This window comes from Lissotriton helveticus, chromosome 1_2 (assembly GCF_964261635.1).
Source record: "Lissotriton helveticus chromosome 1_2, aLisHel1.1, whole genome shotgun sequence".
Lineage (NCBI taxonomy): Eukaryota > Metazoa > Chordata > Amphibia > Caudata > Salamandridae > Lissotriton > Lissotriton helveticus.
In genome coordinates, this window is record NC_136058.1 from 324,582,060 (window position 1) to 324,602,626 (window position 20,567).

At 37.5% G+C, this 20,567-nt stretch overlaps 12 non-coding genes across 12 annotated transcripts; all 12 read left to right on the forward strand.

The window, feature by feature from the left end:
- Positions 1-3,487: 3,487 nt before the first annotated feature.
- On the forward strand, positions 3,488-3,559 carry TRNAC-GCA (transfer RNA cysteine (anticodon GCA)). The gene has a single exon. It is a non-coding gene; the product is annotated as a tRNA-Cys (tRNA).
- A 2,097-nt stretch (positions 3,560-5,656) lies between these two features.
- On the forward strand, positions 5,657-5,728 carry TRNAC-GCA (transfer RNA cysteine (anticodon GCA)). Its single transcript has one exon. It is a non-coding gene; the product is annotated as a tRNA-Cys (tRNA).
- A 2,094-nt stretch (positions 5,729-7,822) lies between these two features.
- TRNAC-GCA (transfer RNA cysteine (anticodon GCA)) lies at positions 7,823-7,894 on the forward strand. The gene has a single exon. It is a non-coding gene; the product is annotated as a tRNA-Cys (tRNA).
- Positions 7,895-9,989: 2,095 nt separating this feature from the next.
- TRNAC-GCA (transfer RNA cysteine (anticodon GCA)) lies at positions 9,990-10,061 on the forward strand. The gene has a single exon. It is a non-coding gene; the product is annotated as a tRNA-Cys (tRNA).
- Positions 10,062-11,072: 1,011 nt separating this feature from the next.
- On the forward strand, positions 11,073-11,144 carry TRNAC-GCA (transfer RNA cysteine (anticodon GCA)). Its single transcript has one exon. It is a non-coding gene; the product is annotated as a tRNA-Cys (tRNA).
- A 1,013-nt stretch (positions 11,145-12,157) lies between these two features.
- On the forward strand, positions 12,158-12,229 carry TRNAC-GCA (transfer RNA cysteine (anticodon GCA)). Its single transcript has one exon. It is a non-coding gene; the product is annotated as a tRNA-Cys (tRNA).
- A 1,011-nt stretch (positions 12,230-13,240) lies between these two features.
- TRNAC-GCA (transfer RNA cysteine (anticodon GCA)) lies at positions 13,241-13,312 on the forward strand. The gene has a single exon. It is a non-coding gene; the product is annotated as a tRNA-Cys (tRNA).
- Positions 13,313-14,323: 1,011 nt separating this feature from the next.
- TRNAC-GCA (transfer RNA cysteine (anticodon GCA)) lies at positions 14,324-14,395 on the forward strand. Its single transcript has one exon. It is a non-coding gene; the product is annotated as a tRNA-Cys (tRNA).
- A 1,010-nt stretch (positions 14,396-15,405) lies between these two features.
- Positions 15,406-15,477, forward strand: TRNAC-GCA (transfer RNA cysteine (anticodon GCA)). Its single transcript has one exon. It is a non-coding gene; the product is annotated as a tRNA-Cys (tRNA).
- A 2,095-nt stretch (positions 15,478-17,572) lies between these two features.
- On the forward strand, positions 17,573-17,644 carry TRNAC-GCA (transfer RNA cysteine (anticodon GCA)). Its single transcript has one exon. It is a non-coding gene; the product is annotated as a tRNA-Cys (tRNA).
- Positions 17,645-18,655: 1,011 nt separating this feature from the next.
- On the forward strand, positions 18,656-18,727 carry TRNAC-GCA (transfer RNA cysteine (anticodon GCA)). The gene has a single exon. It is a non-coding gene; the product is annotated as a tRNA-Cys (tRNA).
- Positions 18,728-19,738: 1,011 nt separating this feature from the next.
- Positions 19,739-19,810, forward strand: TRNAC-GCA (transfer RNA cysteine (anticodon GCA)). Its single transcript has one exon. It is a non-coding gene; the product is annotated as a tRNA-Cys (tRNA).
- The last annotated feature ends 757 nt before the right edge of the window (positions 19,811-20,567 follow it).

Below are 20,567 nucleotides of genomic sequence, written 5' to 3' on the forward strand. Positions count from 1 at the left end.
ACAATCATTGTATGTATAGGCATTGGTCCTATGTACCACTGCCTATTCAAATAAAATAACAATGAAACAAATAAATCTGTTTTTTAACTGATCCAGTTTTCCTTTAATAAATAATATTAAGGACTACTTCTCCTGTTCCACAGTTTCAAGGTTGTACTTTTTGGCATAACTTAGTATGATCCTCACACTCTTTCATGATGTACTGATATTTAGTCATTCTGATTTTACTGATAAGCTGGGGATATAGCTCAGTGGTAGAGCATTTGACTGCAGAGCAAGAGGTCCCTGGTTCAAATCTGGGTGTCCCCTCACCCTATTTTGATTCTGTTGTTTGTAATTGGGACTTTTCATCAATTCCATTTGGATCATCTTTGACAGAGTCAGTGTTCCCTTGGATATTGCACTTTAATAGCATTTCAGTGTTTCCTGCTCAAAGCCTGTGAGTAAATGCAGTTTTTAACACTCGGCTTGGTATTCCCTTTGGGAAATTTCTGAAACATCATTGATCAATTTTGGAATTCGGCTCTTCTTTCACAGCACTAAACAAAGGGAATGGACTATGAAACCAATTGACAACTTTGTTAGACTGTTTGTTGCTTTCTTGTATTACACTGAAGAAATGGCGTATAAAACTTGGCAGCGAAGCAGTCAATCTATTTCTCATTTCACCTGTGTCTTCAGTCTTACATATATTCCACCTCTTCTCTGTGCATGCAAAGTATGTGTTTGTTTGAAGCACTTCATTTTTGTGCAACATAGGAACTATTTAATTTCTCCTTTAAAGCTCTGCCTACGTGCAAGATGCACGAACTATCATTGCAGTTGCAAGAAGGCTGGTATGAAGAATCAGGCCATTTGCAAACGCAAAATGGCTTTTTTCTGATGTATTAAATGCAAGGTATTCGAAAGGGGTGTTTGGGTGTACCTTCCAAATACCGAATTGTAGTGGTACGTAGAAATGTTTTTCCACCATAATTTGGCCAAAACAATCATACTTCATCACCATCTCCGTGATTGTGGTAACCAATCCTCAAATGATAAGGTGTCCCGTAAAAACCTCTTCCCCTTTAAGAATGTTTCAAAACAATCATTGTATGTAGAGGCATTGGTCCTATGTACCACTGCCTATTCAAATAAAATAACAATGAAACAAATAAATCTGTTTTTTAACTGATCCAGTTTTCCTTTAATAAATAATATTAAGGAATACTTCTCCTGTTCCACAGTTTCAAGGTTGTACTTTCTGGCATAACTTAGTATGATCCTCACACTCTTTCATGATGTACTGATATTTAGTCATTCTGATTTTACTGATAAGCTGGGGATATAGCTCAGTGGTAGAGCATTTGACTGCAGATGAAGAGGTCCCTGGTTCAAATCCGGGTGTCCCCTTACCCTATTTTGATTCTGTTGTTTGTAATTGGGACTTTTCATCAATTCCATTTGGATCATCTTTGACAGAGTCAGTGTTCCCGTGGATATTGCACTTTAATAGCATTTCAGTGTTTCCTGCTCAAAGCCTGTGAGTAAATGCAGTTTTTAACACTCGGCTTGGTATTCCCTTTGGGAAATTTCTGAAACATCATTGATCAATTTTGGAATTCGGCTCTTCCTTTCACTGCACTAAACAAAGGGAATGGACTATGAAACCAATTGACAACTTTGTTATACTGTTTGGTGCTTTATTGTATTACACTGAAGAAATGGCGTATAAAACTTGGCAGCGAAGCAGTCAATCTATTTCTCATTTCACCTGTGTCTTCAGTCTTACATATATTCCACCTCTTCTCTGTGCATGCAAAGTATGTGTTTGTTTGAAGCACTTCATTTTTGTGCAACATAGGAACTATTTAATTTCTCCTTTAAAGCTCTGCCTACGTGCAAGATGCACGAACTATCATTGCAGTTGCAAGAAGGCTGGTCTGAAGAATCATGCCATTTGCAAACGCAAAATGGCTTTTTTCTGATGTATTAAATGCAAGGTATTCGAAAGGGGTGTTTGGGTGTACCTTCCAAATACCGAATTGTAGTGGTACGTAGAAATGTTTTTCCACCATAATTTGGCCAAAACAATCATACTTCATCACCATCTCTGTGATTGTGGTAACCAATCCTCAAATAATAAGGTGTCCCGTAAAAACCTCTTCCCCTTTAAGAATGTTTCAAAACAATCATTGTATGTAGAGGCATTGGTCCTATGTACCACTGACTATTCAAATAAAATAACAATGAAACAAATAAATCTGTTTTTTAACTGATCCAGTTTTCCTTTAATAAATAATATTAAGGACTACTTCTCCTGTTCCACAGTTTCAAGGTTGTACTTTCTGGCACAACTTAGTATGATCCTCACACTCTTTCATGATGTACTGATATTTTGTCATTCTTATTTTACTGAAAAGCTGGGGATATAGCTCAGTGGTAGAGCATTTTTCTGTAGATCAAGAGGTCCCTGGTTCAAATCTGGTTGTCCTCTCACCCTATTTTGATTCTGTTGTTTGTAATTGGGACTTTTCATCAATTCCATTTGGATCATCTTTGACAGAGTCAGTGTTCCCTTGGATATTGCACTTTAATAGCATTTCAGTGTTTCCTGCTCAAAACCTGTGAGTAAATGCAGATTTTAACTCTTGGCTTGGTATTCCCTTTGGGAAATTTCTGTAACATCATTGATCAATTTTGGAATTCGGCTCTTCCTTTCACAGCACTAAACAAAGGGAATGGACTATGAAACCAATTGACAACTTTGTTATATTGTTTGGTGCTTTCTTGTATTGCACTGAAGAAATGGCGTATAACACTTGGCAGCGAAGCAGTCAATCTATTTCTCATTTCACCTGTGTCTTCAGTCTTACATATATTCCACCTCTTCTCTGTAAATGCAAAGTATGTGTTTGTTTGAAGCACTTCATTTTTGTGCAACGTAGGAACTATTTAATTTCTCCTTAAAAGCTCTGCCTACGTGCAAGATGTACGAACTATCATTGCAGTTGCAAGAAGGCTGGTCTGAAGAATCAGGCCATTTGCAAATGCAAAATGACTTTTTCTGATGTATTAAATGGAAGGTATTCGAAAGGGGTGTTTGGGTGTACCTTCCAAATACCGAATTGTAGTGGTACGTAGAAATGTTTTTCCACCATAATTTGGCCAAAACAATCATACTTCATCACCATCTCCGTGATTGTGGTAACCAATCCTCAAATGATAAGGTGTCCCGTAAAAACCTCTTCCCCTTTAAGAATGTTTCAAAACAATCATTGTATGTAGAGGCATTGGTCCTATGTACCACTGCCTATTCAAATAAAATAAAAATGAAACAAATAAATCTGTTTTTTAACTGATCCAGTTTTCCTTTAATAAATAATATTAAGGACTACTTCTCCTGTTCCACAGTTTCAAGGTTGTACTTTCTGGCATAACTTAGTATGATCCTCACACTCTTTCATGATGTACTGATATTTAGTCATTCTGATTTTACTGATAAGCTGGGGATATAGCTCAGTGGTAGAGCATTTGACTGCAGATCAAGAGGTCCCTGGTTCAAATCCGGGTGTCCCCTTACCCTATTTTGATTCTGTTGTTTGTAATTGGGACTTTTCATCAATTCCATTTGGATCATCTTTGACAGAGTCAGTGTTCCCTTGGATATTGCACTTTAATAGCATTTCAGTGTTTCCTGCTCAAAGCCTGTGAGTAAATGCAGTTTTTAACACTCGGCTTGGTATTCCCTTTGGGAAATTTCTGAAACATCATTGATCAATTTTGGAATTCGGCTCTTCCTTTAACTGCACTAAACAAAGGGAATGGACTATGAAACCAATTGACAACTTTGTTATACTGTTTGGTGCTTTATTGTATTACACTGAAGAAATGGCGTATAAAACTTGGCAGCGAAGCAGTCAATCTATTTCTCATTTCACCTGTGTCTTCAGTCTTACATATATTCCACCTCTTCTCTGTGCATGCAAAGTATGTGTTTGTTTGAAGCACTTCATTTTTGTGCAACATAGGAACTATTTAATTTCTCCTTTAAAGCTCTGCCTACGTGCAAGATGCACGAACTATCATTGCAGTTGCAAGAAGGCTGGTCTGAAGAATCATGCCATTTGCAAACGCAAAATGGCTTTTTTCTGATGTATTAAATGCAAGGTATTCGAAAGGGGTGTTTGGGTGTACCTTCCAAATACCGAATTGTAGTGGTACGTAGAAATGTTTTTCCACCATAATTTGGCCAAAACAATCATACTTCATCACCATCTCTGTGATTGTGGTAACCAATCCTCAAATAATAAGGTGTCCCGTAAAAACCTCTTCCCCTTTAAGAATGTTTCAAAACAATCATTGTATGTAGAGGCATTGGTCCTATGTACCACTGACTATTCAAATAAAATAACAATGAAACAAATAAATCTGTTTTTTAACTGATCCAGTTTTCCTTTAATAAATAATATTAAGGACTACTTCTCCTGTTCCACAGTTTCAAGGTTGTACTTTCTGGCACAACTTAGTATGATCCTCACACTCTTTCATGATGTACTGATATTTTGTCATTCTTAATTTACTGAAAAGCTGGGGATATAGCTCAGTGGTAGAGCATTTGACTGCAGATCAAGAGGTCCCTGGTTCAAATCTGGTTGTCCTCTCACCCTATTTTGATTCTGTTGTTTGTAATTGGGACTTTTCATCAATTCCATTTGGATCATGTTTGACTGAGTCAGTGTTCCCTTGGATATTGCACTTTAATAGCATTTCAGTGTTTCCTGCTCAAAGCCTGTGAGTAAATGTAGTTTTTAACACTCCGCTTGGTATTCCCTTTGGGAAATTTCTGAAACATCATTGATCAATTTTGGAATTCGGCTCTTCCTTTCACAGCACTAAACAAAGGGAATGGACTATGAAACCAATTGACAACTTTGTTATACTGTTTGGTGCTTTCTTGTATTGCACTGAAGAAATGACGTATAAAACTTGGCAGCGAAGCAGTCAATCTATTTCTCATTTCACCTTTGTCTTCAGTCTTACATATATTCCACCTCTTCTCTGTGCATGCAAAGTATGTGTTTGTTTGAAGCACTTCACTTTTTGTGCAACCTAGGAACTATTTAATTTCTCCTTAAAAGCTCTGCCTACGTGCAAGATGTACGAACTATCTTTGCAGTTGCAAGAAGGCTGGTCCGAAGAATCAGGCTATTTGCAAACGCAAAGTGGCTTTTTCTGATGTATTAAATGGAAGGTATTCGAAAGGGGTGTTTGTGTGTACCTTCCAAATACCGAATTGTAGTGGTACGTACAAACGTTTTTCCACCATAATTTGGCCCAAATCAATCATACTTCATCACCATCTCAGTGATTGTGGTAACCAATCCTCAAATGATAAGGTGTCCAGTAAAAACCTCTTCCCCTTTAAGAATGTTTCAAAACAATCATTGTATGTAGAGGCATTGGTCCTATGTACCACTGCCTATTCAAATAAAATAACAATGAAACAAATAAATCAGTTTTTTAACTGATCCAGTTTTCCTTTAATAAATAATATTAAGGACTACTTCTCCTGTTCCACAGTTTCAAGGTTGTACTTTCTGGCACAACTTAGTATGATCCTCACACTCTTTCAGGATGTACTGATATTTAGTCATTCTGATTTTACTGATAAGCTGGGGATATAGCTCAGTGGTAGAGCATTTGACTGCAGATCAAGAGGTCCCTGGTTCAAATCCGGGTGTCCCCTCACCCTATTTTGATTCTGTTGTTTGTAATTGGGACTTTTCATCAATTCCATTTGGATCATCTTTGACAGAGTCAGTGTTCCCTTGGATATTGCACTTTAATAGCATGTCAGTGTTTCCTGCTCAAAGCCTGTGAGTAAATGCAGTTTTTAACACTCGGCTTGGTATTCCCTTTGGGAAATTTCTGAAACATCATTGATCAATTTTGGAATTCGGCTCTTCCTTTCACAGCACTAAACAAAGGGAATGGACTATGAAACCAATTGACAACTTTGTTATACTGTTTGGTGCTTTCTTCTATTACACTGAAGAAATGGCGTATAAAACTTGGCAGCGAAGCAGTCAATCTATTTCTCATTTCACCTGTGTCTTCAGTCTTACATATATTCCACCTCTTCTCTGTGCATGCAAAGTATGTGTTTGTTTGAAGCACTTCATTTTTGTGCAACATAGGAACAATTTAATTTCTCCTTTAAAGCTCTGCCTACGTGCAAGATGCACGAACTATCATTGCAGTTGCAAGAAGGCTGGTCTGAAGAATCCGGCCATTTGCAAACGCAAAATGGCTTTTTTCTGATGTATTAAATGCAAGGTATTCGAAAGGGGTGTTTGGGTGTACCTTCCAAATACCGAATTGTAGTGGTACGTAGAAATGTTTTTCCACCATAATTTGGCCCAAAACAATCATACTTCATCACCATGTCAGTGATTGTGGTAACCAATCCTCAAATGATAAGGTGTCCCGTAAAAACCTCTTCCCCTTTAAGAATGTTTCAAAACAATCATTGTATGTAGAGGCATTGGTCCTATGTACCACTGCCTATTCAAATAAAATAACAATGAAACAAATAAATCTGTTTTTAAATGATCCAGTTTTCCTTTAATAAATAATATTAAGGACTACTTCTCCTGTTCCACAGTTTCAAGGTTGTACTTTCTGGCACAACTTAGTATGATCCTCACACTCTTTCATGATGTACTGATATTTTGTCATTCTGATTTTACTGAAAAGCTGGGGATATAGCTCAGTGGTAGAGCATTTGACTGCAGATCAAGAGGTCCTTGGTTCAAATCCGGGTGTCCACTCACCCTATTTTGATTCTGTTGTTTGTAATTGGTACTTTTCATCAATTCCATTTGGATCATCTTTGACAGAGTCAGTGTTCCCTTGGATATTGCACTTTAATAGCATTTCAGTGTTTCCTGCTCAAAACCTGTGAGTAAATGCAGTTTTTAACACTCGGCTTGGTATTCCCTTTGGGAAATTTCTGAAACATCATTGATCAATTTTGGAATTCGGCTCTTCCTTTCACAGCACTAAACAAAGGGAATGGACTATGAAACCAATTGACAACTTTGTTATACTGTTTGGTGCTTTCTTGTATTGCACTGAAGAAATGGCGTATAAAACTTGGCAGCGAAGCAGTCAATCTATTTCTCATTTCACCTGTGTCTTCAGTCTTACATATATTCCACCTCTTCTCTGTGCATGCAAAGTATGTGTTTGTTTGAAGCACTTCATTTTTGTGCAACGTAGGAACTATTTAATTTCTCCTGAAAAGCTCTGCCTACTTGCAAGATGTACGAACTATCATTGCAGTTGCAAGAAGGCTGATCTGAAGAATCAGGCCTTTTGCAAACGCAAAATGGCTTTTTCTGATGTGTTAAATGGAAGGTATTCGAAAGGGGTGTTTGGGTGTACCTTCCAAATACCGAATTGTAGTGGTACGTAGAAATGTTTTTCCACCATAATTTGGCCAAAACAATCATACTTCATCACCATCTCCGTGATTGTGGTAACCAATCCTTAAATAATAAGGTGTCCCGTAAAAACCTCTTCCCCTTTAAGAATGTTTCAAAACAATCATTGTATGTAGAGGCATTGGTCCTATGTACCACTGCCTATTCAAATAAAATAACAATGAAACAAATAAATCTGTTTTTAAATGATCCAGTTTTCCTTTAATAAATAATATTAAGGACTACTTCTCCTGTTCCACAGTTTCAAGGTTGTACTTTCTGGCACAACTTAGTATGATCCTCACACTCTTTCATGATGTACTGATATTTTGTCATTCTGATTTTACTGAAAAGCTGGGGATATAGCTCAGTGGTAGAGCATTTGACTGCAGATCAAGAGGTCCTTGGTTCAAATCCAGGTGTCCCCTCACCCTATTTTGATTCTGTTGTTTGTAATTGGTACTTTTCATCAATTCCATTTGGATCATCTTTGACAGAGTCAGTGTTCCCTTGGATATTGCACTTTAATAGCATTTCAGTGTTTCCTGCTCAAAACCTGTGAGTAAATGCAGTTTTTAACACTCGGCTTGGTATTCCCTTTGGGAAATTTTTGAAACATCATTGATCAATTTTGGAATTCGGCTCTTCCTTTCACAGCACTAAACAAAGGGAATGGACTATGAAACCAATTGACAACTTTGTTATACTGTTTGGTGCTTTCTTGTATTGCACTGAAGAAATGGCGTATAAAACTTGGCAGCGAAGCAGTCAATCTATTTCTCATTTCACCTGTGTCTTCAGTCTTACATATATTCCACCTCTTCTCTGTGCATGCAAAGTATGTGTTTGTTTGAAGCACTTCATTTTTGTGCAACGTAGGAACTATTTAATTTCTCCTTAAAAGCTCTGCCTACGTGCAAGATGTACGAACTATCATTGCAGTTGCAAGAAGGCTGGTCTGAAGAATCAGGCCATTTGCAAACACAAAATGGCTTTTTCTGATGTATTAAATGGAAGGTATTCGAAAGGGGTGTTTTGGTGTACCTTCCAAATACCGAATTGTAGTGGTACGTAGAAATGTTTTTCCACCATATTTTGGCCAAAACAATCATACTTCATCACCATCTCTGTGATTGTGGTAACCAATCCTCAAATAATAAGGTGTCCCGTAAAAACCTCTTCCCCTTTAAGAATGTTTCAAAACAATCATTGTATGTAGAGGCATTGGTCCTATATACCACTGCCTATTCAAATAAAATAACAATGAAACAAATAAATCTGTTTTTTAACTGATCCAGTTTTCCTTTAATAAATAATATTAAGGACTACTTCTCCTGTTCCACAGTTTCAAGGTTGACCTTTATGGCACAACTTAGTATGATCCTCACACTCTTTCATGATGTACTGATATTTTGTCATTCTTATTTTACTGAAAAGCTGGGGATATAGCTCAGTGGTTGGTGCATTTGACTGCAAATCAAGAGGTCCCTGGTTCAAATCCAGGTGTCCCCTCACCCTATTTTGATTCTGTTGTTTGTATTTGGGACTTTTCATCAATTCCATTTGGATCATCTTTGACTGAGTCAGTGTTCCCTTGGATATTGCACTTTAATAGCATTTCAGTGTTTCCTGCTCAAAGCCTGTGAGTAAATGCAGTTTTTAACACTCGGCTTGGTATTCCCTTTGGGAAATTTCTGAAACATCATTGATCAATTTTGGAATTCGGCTCTTCCTTTCACAGCACTAAACAAAGGGAATGGACTATGAAACCTATTGACAACTTTGTTATACTGTTTGGGGCTTTCTTGTATTGCACTGAAGAAATTACGTATAAAACTTGGCAGCGAAGCAGTCAATCTATTTCTCATTTCACCTTTGTCTTCAGTCTTACATATATTCCACCTCTTCTCTGTGCATGCAAAGTATGTGTTTGTTTGAAGCACTTAACTTTTTGTGCAACCTAGGAACTATTTAATTTCTCCTTAAAAGCTCTGCCTACGTGCAAGATGTACGAGCTATCTTTGCAGTTGCAAGAAGGCTGGTCCGAAGAATCAGGCTATTTGCAAACGCAAAGTGGCTTTTTCTGATGTATTAAATGGAAGGTATTCGAAAGGGGTGTTTGTGTGTACCTTCCAAATACCGAATTGTAGTGGTACGTACAAATGTTTTTCCACCATAATTTGGCCCAAATCAATCATACTTCATCACCATCTCAGTGATTGTGGTAACCAATCCTCAAATGATAAGTTGTCCCGTAAAAACCTCTTCCCCTTTAAGAATGTTTCAAAACAATCATTGTATGTAGAGGCATTGGTCCAATGTACGACTGCCTATTCAAATAAAATAACAATGAAACAAATATCTGTTTTTTAAATGATCCAGTTTTCCTTTATTAAATAATATTAAGGACTACTTCTCCTGTTCCACAGTTTCAAGGTTGTACTTTCTGGCACAACTTAGTATGATCCTCACACTCTTTCATGATGTACTGATATTTTGTCATTCTGACTTTACTGAAAAGCTGGGGATATAGCTCAGTGGTAGAGCATTTGACTGCAGATCAAGAGGTCCCTGGTTCAAATCCGGGTGTCCCCTCACCCTATTTTGATTCTGTTGTTTGTAATTGGGACTTTTCATCAATTCCATTTGGATCATCTTTGACAGAGTCAGTGTTCCCTTGGATATTGCACTCTAATAGCATTTCAGTGTTTCCTGCTCAAAACCTGTGAGTAAATGCAGTTTTTAACACTCGGCTGGGTATTCCCTTTGGGAAATTTCTGAAACATCATTGATCAATTTTGGAATTTGGCTCTTCCTTTCACAGCACTAAACAAAGGGAATGGACTATGAAACCAATTGACAACTTTGTTATACTGTTTGGTGCTTTCTTGTATTGCACTGAAGAAATGGCGTATAAAACTTGGCAGCGAAGCAGTCAATCTATTTCTCATTTCACCTGTGTCTTCAGTCTTACATATATTCCACCTCTTCTCTGTGCATGCAAAGTATGTGTTTGTTTGAAGCACTTCATTTTTGTGCAACGTAGGAACTATTTAATTTCTCCTTAAAAGCTCTGCCTACGTGCAAGATGTACGAACTATCATTGCAGTTGCAAGAAGGCTGGTCTGAAGAATCAGGCCATTTGCAAACGCAAAATGACTTTTTCTGATGTATTAAATGGAAGGTATTCGAAAGGGGTGTTTGGGTGTACCTTCCAAATACCGAATTGTAGTGGTACGTAGAAATGTTTTTCCACCATAATTTGGCCAAAACAATCATACTTCATCACCATCTCCGTGATTGTGGTAACCAATCCTCAAATGATAAGGTGTCCAGTAAAAACCTCTTCCCCTTTAAGAATGTTTCAAAACAATCATTTTATGTAGAGGCATTGGTCCTATGTACCACTGCCTATTCAAATAAAATAACAATGAAACAAATAAATCTGTTTTTTAACTGATCCAGTTTTCCTTTAATAAATAATATTAAGGACTACTTCTCCTGTTCCACAGTTTCAAGGTTGTACTTTCTGGCACAACTTAGTATGATCCTCACACTCTTTCATGATGTACTGATATTTAGTCATTCTGATTTTACTGATAAGCTGGGGATATAGCTCAGTGGTAGAGCATTTGACTGCAGATCAGGAGGTCCCTGGTTCAAATCCGGGTGTCCCCTCACCCTATTTTGATTCTGTTGTTTGTAATTGGGACTTTTCATCAATTCCATTTGGATCATCTTTGACAGAGTCAGTGTTCCCTTGGATATTGCACTTTAATAGCATTTCAGTGTTTCCTGCTCAAAGCCTGTGAGTAAATGCAGTTTTTAACACTCGGCTTGGTATTCCCTTTGGGAAATTTCTGAAACATCATTGATCAATTTTGGAATTCGGCTCTTCCTTTCACAGCACTAAACAAAGGGAATGGACTATGAAACCAATTGACAACTTTGTTATACTGTTTGGTGCTTTCTTGTATTACACTGAAGAAATGGCGTATAAAACTTGGCAGCAAAGCAGTAAATCTATTTCTCATTTCACCTGTGTCTTCAGTCTTACATATATTCCACCTCTTCTCTGTGCATGCAAAGTATGTGTTTGTTTGAAGCACTTCATTTTTGTGCAACATAAGAACTATTTAATTTCTCCTTTAAAGCTCTGCCTACGTGCAAGATGCACGAACTATCATTGCAGTTGCAAGAAGGCTGGTCTGAAGAATCAGGCCATTTGCAAACGCAAAATGGTTTTTTTCTGATGTATTAAATGCAAGGTATTCGAAAGGGGTGTTTGGGTGTACCTTCCAAATACCGAATTGTAGTGGTACGTAGAAATGTTTTTCCACCATAATTTGGCCCAAAACAATCATACTTCATCACCATGTCAGTGATTGTGGTAACCAATCCTCAAATGATAAGGTGTCCCGTAAAAACCTCTTCCCCTTTAAGAATGTTTCAAAACAATCATTGTATGTAGAGGCATTGGTCCTATGTACCACTGCCTATTCAAATAAAATAACAATGAAACAAATAAATCTGTTTTTTAACTGATCCAGTTTTCCTTTAATAAATAATATTAAGGACTACTTCTCCTGTTCCACAGTTTCAAGGATGTACTTTCTGGCACAACTTAGTATGATCCTCACACTCTTTCATGATGTACTGATATTTTGTCATTCTTATTTTACTGAAAAGCTGGGGATATAGCTCAGTGGTAGAGCATTTGACTGCAGATCAAGAGGTGCCTGGTTCAAATCCGGGTGTCCCCTCACCCTATTTTGATTCTGTTGTTTGTAATTGGGACTTTTCATCAAATCCATTTGGATCATCTTTGACAGAGTCAGTGTTCCCTTGGATATTGCACTTTAATAGCATTTCAGTGTTTCCTGCTCAAAACCTGTGAGTAAATGCAGTTTTTAACACTCGGCTTGGTATTCCCTTTGGGAAATTTCTGTAACATCATTGATCAATTTTGGAATTCGGCTCTTCCTTTCACAGCACTAAACAAAGGGAATGGACTATGAAACAAATTGACAACTTTGTTATACTGTTTGGTGCTTTCTTGTATTGCACTGAAGAAATGGCGTATAAAACTTGGCAGCGAAGCAGTAAATCTATTTCTCATTTCACCTCTGTCTTCAGTCTTACATATATTTCACCTCTTCTCTGTGCATGCAAAGTATGTGTTTGTTTGAAGCACTTCATTTTTGTGCAACGTAGGAACTATTTTTTTTCTCCTGAAAAGCTCTGCCTACTTGCAAGATGTACGAACTATCATTGCAGTTGCAAGAAGGCTGATCTGAAGAATCAGGCCATTTGCAAACGCAAAATGGCTTTTTCTGATGTGTTAAATGGAAGGTATTCGAAAGGGGTGTTTGGGTGTACCTTCCAAATACCGAATTGTAGTGGTACGTAGAAATGTTTTTCCACCATAATTTGGCCAAAACAATCATACTTCATCACCATCTCCGTGATTGTGGTAACCAATCCTCAAATGATAAGGTGTCCCGTAAAAACCTCTTCCCCTTTAAGAATGTTTCAAAACAATCATTGTATGTAGAGTCATTGGTCCTATGTACCACTGCCTATTCAAATAAAATAACAATGAAACAAATAAATCTGTTTTTTAACTGATCCAGTTTTCCTTTAATAAATAATATTAAGGACTACTTCTCCTGTTCCACAGTTTCAAGGTTGTACTTTCTGGCACAACTTAGTATGATCCTCACACTCTTTCATGATGTACTGATATTTTGTCATTCTTATTTTAGTGAAAAGCTGGGGATATAGCTCAGTGGTAGAGCATTTGACTGCAGATCAAGAGGTCCCTGGTTCAAATCCGGGTGTCCCCTCACCCTATTATGATTCTGTTGTTTGTAATTGGGACTTTTCATCAATTCCATTTGGATCATCTTTGACAGAGTCAGTGTTCCCTTGGATATTGCACTTTAATAGCATTTCAGTGTTTCCTGCTCAAAGCCTGTGAGTAAATGCAGTTTTTAACACTCGGCTTGGTATTCCCTTTGGGAAATTTCTGAAACATCATTGATCAATTTTGGAATTCGGCTCTTCCTTTCACAGCACTAAACAAAGGGAATGGACTATGAAACCAATTGACAACTTTGTTATACTGTTTGGTGCTTTCTTGTATTGCACTGAAGAAATGGCGTATAAAACCTGGCAGCGAAGCAGTCAATCTATTTCTCATTTCACCTGTGTCTTCAGTCTTACATATATTCCACCTCTTCTCTGTGCATGCAAAGTATGTGTTTGTTTGAAGCACTTCATTTTTGTGCAACGTAGGAACTATTTAATTTCTCCTTAAAAGCTCTGCCTACGTGCAAGATGTACGAACTATCATTGCAGTTGCAAGAAGGCTGGTCTGAAGAATCAGGCCATTTGCAAACGCAAAATGGCTTTTTCTGATGTATTAAATGGAAGGTATTTGAAAGGGGTGTTTTGGTGTACCTTCCAAATACCGAATTGTAGTGGTACGTAGAAATGTTTTTCCACCATATTTTGGCCAAAACAATCATACTTCATCACCATCACTGTGATTGTGGTAACCAATCCTCAAATAATAAGGTGTCCCGTAAAAACCTCTTCCCCTTTAAGAATGTTTCAAAACAATCATTGTATGTAGAGGCATTGGTCCTATGTACCACTGCCTATTCAAATAAAATAACAATGAAACAAATAAATCTGTTTTTTAACTGATCCAGTTTTCCTTTAATAAATAATATTAAGGACTACTTCTCCTGTTCCACAGTTTCAAGGTTGTACTTTCTGGCACAACTTAGTATGATCCTCACACTCTTTCATGATGTACTGATATTTTGTCATTCTGACTTTACTGAAAAGCTGGGGATATAGCTCAGTGGTAGAGCATTTGACTGCAGATCAAGAGGTCCCTGGTTCAAATCCGGGTGTCCCCTCACCCTATTTTGATTCTGTTGTTTGTAATTGGGACTTTTCATCAATTCCATTTGGATCATCTTTGACTGAGTCAGTGTTCCCTTGGATATTGCACTTTAATAGCATTTCATTGTTTCCTGCTCAAAGCCTGTGAGTAAATGCAGTTTTTAACACTCGGCTTGGTATTCCCTTTGGGAAATTTCTGAAACATCATTGATCAATTTTGGAATTCGGCTCTTCCTTTCACAGCACTAAACAAAGGGAATGGACTATGAAACCAATTGACAACTTTGTTATACTGTTTGGTGCTTTCTTGTATTACACTGAAGAAATGGCGTATAAAACTTGGCAGCGAAGCAGTCAATCTATTTCTCATTTCACCTGTGTCTTCAGTCTTACATATATTCCACCTCTTCTCTGTGCATGCAAAGTATGTGTTTGTTTGAAGCACTTCATTTTTGTGCAACATAGGAACTATTTAATTTCTCCTTAAAAGCTCTGCCTACGTGCAAGATGTACGAACTATCATTGCAGTTGCAAGAAGGCTGGTCTGAAGAATCAGGCCATTTGCAAACGCAAAATGGCTTTTTCTGATGTATTAAATGGAAGGTATTCGAAAGGGGTGTTTGGGTGTACCTTCCAAATACCGAATTGTAGTGGTACGTAGAAATGTTTTTCCACCATAATTTGGCCAAAACAATCATACTTCATCACCATCTCCGTGATTGTGGTAACCAATCCTCAAATGATAAGGTGTCCCGTAAAAACCTCTTCCCCTTTAAGAATGTTTCAAAACAATCATTGTATGTAGAGGCATTGGTCCTATGTACCACTGCCTATTCAAATAAAATAACAATGAAACAAATGAATCTGTTTTTAAATGATCCAGTTTTCCTTTAATAATTAATATTAAGGACTACTTCTCCTGTTCCACAGTTTCAAGGTTGTACTTTCTGGCACAACTTAGTATGATCCTCACACTCTTTCATGATGTACTGATATTTTGTCATTCTGATTTTACTGAAAAGCTGGGGATATAGCTCAGTGGTAGAGCATTTGACTGCAGATCAAGAGGTCCCTGGTTCAAATCCGGGTGTCCCCTCTCCCTATTTTGATTCTGTTGTTTGTAATTGGGACTTTTCATCAATTCCATTTGGATCATCTTTGACAGAGTCAGTGTTCCCTTGGATATTGCACTTTAATAGCATTTCAGTGTTTCCTGCTCAAAACCTGTGAGTAAATGCAGTTTTTAACACTCGGCTTGGTATTCCCTTTGGGAAATTTCTGAAACATCATTGATCAATTTTGGAATTCGGCTCTTCCTTTCACAGCACTAAACAAAGGGAATGGACTATGAAACCAATTGACAACTTTGTTATACTGTTTGGTGCTTTCTTGTATTGCACTGAAGAAATGGCGTATAAAACTTGGCAGCGAAGCAGTCAATCTATTTCTCATTTCACCTGTATCTTCAGTCTTACATATATTCCACCTCTTCTCGGTGCATGCAAAGTATGTGTTTGTTTGAAGCACTTCATTTTTGTGCAACGTAGGAACTATTTAATTTCTCCTTAAAAGCTCTGCCTACGTGCAAGATGTACGAACTATCATTGCAGTTGCAAGAAGGCTGGTCTGAAGAATCAGGCCATTTGCAAACACAAAATGGCTTTTTCTGATGTATTAAATGGAAGGTATTCGAAAGGGGTGTTTGGGTGTACCTTCCAAATACCGAATTGTAGTAGTACGTCGAAATGTTTTTTCACCATAATGTGGCCCAAAACAATCATACTTCATCACCATCTCAGTGATTGTGGTAACCAATCCTCAAATGATAAGGTGTCCCGTAAAAACCTCCTCCCCTTTAAGAATGTTTCAAAACAATCATTGTATGTAGAGGCATTGGTCCTATGTTCCACTGCCTATTCAAATAAAATAACAATGAAACAAGTATCTGTTTTTTAAATGATCCAGTTTTCCTTTAATAAATAATATTAAGGACTACTTCTCCTGTTCCACAGTTTCAAGGTTGTACTTTCCGGAACAACTCAGTATGATCCTCTCACTCTTTCATGATGTACTGATATTTTGTCATTCTAATTTTACTGTAAAGCTGGGGATATAGCTCAGTGGTAGAGCATTTGAGTGCAGATCAAGAGGTACCAGGTTCAAATCCTGGTGTCCCCTCACCCTATTTTGATTCTGTTGTTTGTAATTGGGACTTTTCATCAATTCCATTTGAAACATCTTTGACTGAGTCAGTGTTCCCTTGGATATTGCACTTTAATAGCATTTCATTGTTTCCTGCTCAAAGCCTGTGAGTAAATGCAGTTTTTAACACTCGGCTTGGTATTCCCTTTGGGAAATTTCTGAAACATCATTGATCAATTTTGGAATTCGGCTCTTCCTTTCACAGCACTAAACAAAGGGAATGGACTATGAAACCAATTGACAACTTTGTTATACTGTTTGGTGCTTTCTTGTATTACACTGAAGAAATGGCGTATAAAACTTGGCAGCAAAGCAGTAAATCTATTTCTCATTTCACCTGTGTCTTCAGTCTTACATATATTCCACCTCTTCTCTGTGCATGCAAAGTATGTGTTTGTTTGAAGCACTTCATTTTTGTGCAACATAAGAACTATTTAATTTCTCCTTTAAAGCTCTGCCTACGTGCAAGATGCACGAACTATCATTGCAGTTGCAAGAAGGCTGGTCTGAAGAATCAGGCCATTTGCAAACGCAAAATGGTTTTTTTCTGATGTATTAAATGCAAGGTATTCGAAAGGGGTGTTTGGGTGTACCTTCCAAATACCGAATTGTAGTGGTACGTAGAAATGTTTTTCCACCATAATTTGGCCCAAAACAATCATACTTCATCACCATGTCAGTGATTGTGGTAACCAATCCTCAAATGATAAGGTGTCCCGTAAAAACCTCTTCCCCTTTAAGAATGTTTCAAAACAATCATTGTATGTAGAGGCATTGGTCCTATGTACCACTGCCTATTCAAATAAAATAACAATGAAACAAATAAATCTGTTTTTTAACTGATCCAGTTTTCCTTTAATAAATAATATTAAGGACTACTTCTCCTGTTCCACAGTTTCAAGGATGTACTTTCTGGCACAACTTAGTATGATCCTCACACTCTTTCATGATGTACTGATATTTTGTCATTCTTATTTTACTGAAAAGCTGGGGATATAGCTCAGTGGTAGAGCATTTGACTGCAGATCAAGAGGTCCCTGGTTCAAATCCGGGTGTCCCCTCACCCTATTTTGATTCTGTTGTTTGTAATTGGGACTTTTCATCAAATCCATTTGGATCATCTTTGACAGAGTCAGTGTTCCCTTGGATATTGCACTTTAATAGCATTTCAGTGTTTCCTGCTCAAAACCTGTGAGTAAATGCAGTTTTTAACACTCGGCTTGGTATTCCCTTTGGGAAATTTCTGTAACATCATTGATCAATTTTGGAATTCGGCTCTTCCTTTCACAGCACTAAACAAAGGGAATGGACTATGAAACAAATTGACAACTTTGTTATACTGTTTGGTGCTTTCTTGTATTGCACTGAAGAAATGGCGTATAAAACTTGGCAGCGAAGCAGTAAATCTATTTCTCATTTCACCTCTGTCTTCAGTCTTACATATATTTCACCTCTTCTCTGTGCATGCAAAGTATGTGTTTGTTTGAAGCACTTCATTTTTGTGCAACGTAGGAACTATTTTTTTTCTCCTGAAAAGCTCTGCCTACTTGCAAGATGTACGAACTATCATTGCAGTTGCAAGAAGGCTGATCTGAAGAATCAGGCCATTTGCAAACGCAAAATGGCTTTTTCTGATGTGTTAAATGGAAGGTATTCGAAAGGGGTGTTTGGGTGTACCTTCCAAATACCGAATTGTAGTGGTACGTAGAAATGTTTTTCCACCATAATTTGGCCAAAACAATCATACTTCATCACCATCTCCGTGATTGTGGTAACCAATCCTCAAATGATAAGGTGTCCCGTAAAAACCTCTTCCCCTTTAAGAATGTTTCAAAACAATCATTGTATGTAGAGTCATTGGTCCTATGTACCACTGCCTATTCAAATAAAATAACAATGAAACAAATAAATCTGTTTTTTAACTGATCCAGTTTTCCTTTAATAAATAATATTAAGGACTACTTCTCCTGTTCCACAGTTTCAAGGTTGTACTTTCTGGCACAACTTAGTATGATCCTCACACTCTTTCATGATGTACTGATATTTTGTCATTCTTATTTTAGTGAAAAGCTGGGGATATAGCTCAGTGGTAGAGCATTTGACTGCAGATCAAGAGGTCCCTGGTTCAAATCCGGGTGTCCCCTCACCCTATTTTGATTCTGTTGTTTGTAATTGGGACTTTTCATCAATTCCATTTGGATCATCTTTGACAGAGTCAGTGTTCCCTTGGATATTGCACTTTAATAGCATTTCAGTGTTTCCTGCTCAAAGCCTGTGAGTAAATGCAGTTTTTAACACTCGGCTTGGTATTCCCTTTGGGAAATTTCTGAAACATCATTGATCAATTTTGGAATTCGGCTCTTCCTTTCACAGCACTAAACAAAGGGAATGGACTATGAAACCAATTGACAACTTTGTTATACTGTTTGGTGCTTTCTTGTATTGCACTGAAGAAATGGCGTATAAAACCTGGCAGCGAAGCAGTCAATCTATTTCTCATTTCACCTGTGTCTTCAGTCTTACATATATTCCACCTCTTCTCTGTGCATGCAAAGTATGTGTTTGTTTGAAGCACTTCATTTTTGTGCAACGTAGGAACTATTTAATTTCTCCTTAAAAGCTCTGCCTACGTGCAAGATGTACGAACTATCATTGCAGTTGCAAGAAGGCTGGTCTGAAGAATCAGGCCATTTGCAAACGCAAAATGGCTTTTTCTGATGTATTAAATGGAAGGTATTTGAAAGGGGTGTTTTGGTGTACCTTCCAAATACCGAATTGTAGTGGTACGTAGAAATGTTTTTCCACCATATTTTGGCCAAAACAATCATACTTCATCACCATCACTGTGATTGTGGTAACCAATCCTCAAATAATAAGGTGTCCCGTAAAAACCTCTTCCCCTTTAAGAATGTTTCAAAACAATCATTGTATGTAGAGGCATTGGTCCTATGTACCACTGCCTATTCAAATAAAATAACAATGAAACAAATAAATCTGTTTTTTAACTGATCCAGTTTTCCTTTAATAAATAATATTAAGGACTACTTCTCCTGTTCCACAGTTTCAAGGTTGTACTTTCTGGCACAACTTAGTATGATCCTCACACTCTTTCATGATGTACTGATATTTTGTCATTCTGACTTTACTGAAAAGCTGGGGATATAGCTCAGTGGTAGAGCATTTGACTGCAGATCAAGAGGTCCCTGGTTCAAATCCGGGTGTCCCCTCACCCTATTTTGATTCTGTTGTTTGTAATTGGGACTTTTCATCAATTCCATTTGGATCATCTTTGACTGAGTCAGTGTTCCCTTGGATATTGCACTTTAATAGCATTTCATTGTTTCCTGCTCAAAGCCTGTGAGTAAATGCAGTTTTTAACACTCGGCTTGGTATTCCCTTTGGGAAATTTCTGAAACATCATTGATCAATTTTGGAATTCGGCTCTTCCTTTCACAGCACTAAACAAAGGGAATGGACTATGAAACCAATTGACAACTTTGTTATACTGTTTGGTGCTTTCTTGTATTACACTGAAGAAATGGCGTATAAAACTTGGCAGCGAAGCAGTCAATCTATTTCTCATTTCACCTGTGTCTTCAGTCTTACATATATTCCACCTCTTCTCTGTGCATGCAAAGTATGTGTTTGTTTGAAGCACTTCATTTTTGTGCAACATAGGAACTATTTAATTTCTCCTTAAAAGCTCTGCCTACGTGCAAGATGTACGAACTATCATTGCAGTTGCAAGAAGGCTGGTCTGAAGAATCAGGCCATTTGCAAACGCAAAATGGCTTTTTCTGATGTATTAAATGGAAGGTATTCGAAAGGGGTGTTTGGGTGTACCTTCCAAATACCGAATTGTAGTGGTACGTAGAAATGTTTTTCCACCATAATTTGGCCAAAACAATCATACTTCATCACCATCTCCGTGATTGTGGTAACCAATCCTCAAATGATAAGGTGTCCCGTAAAAACCTCTTCCCC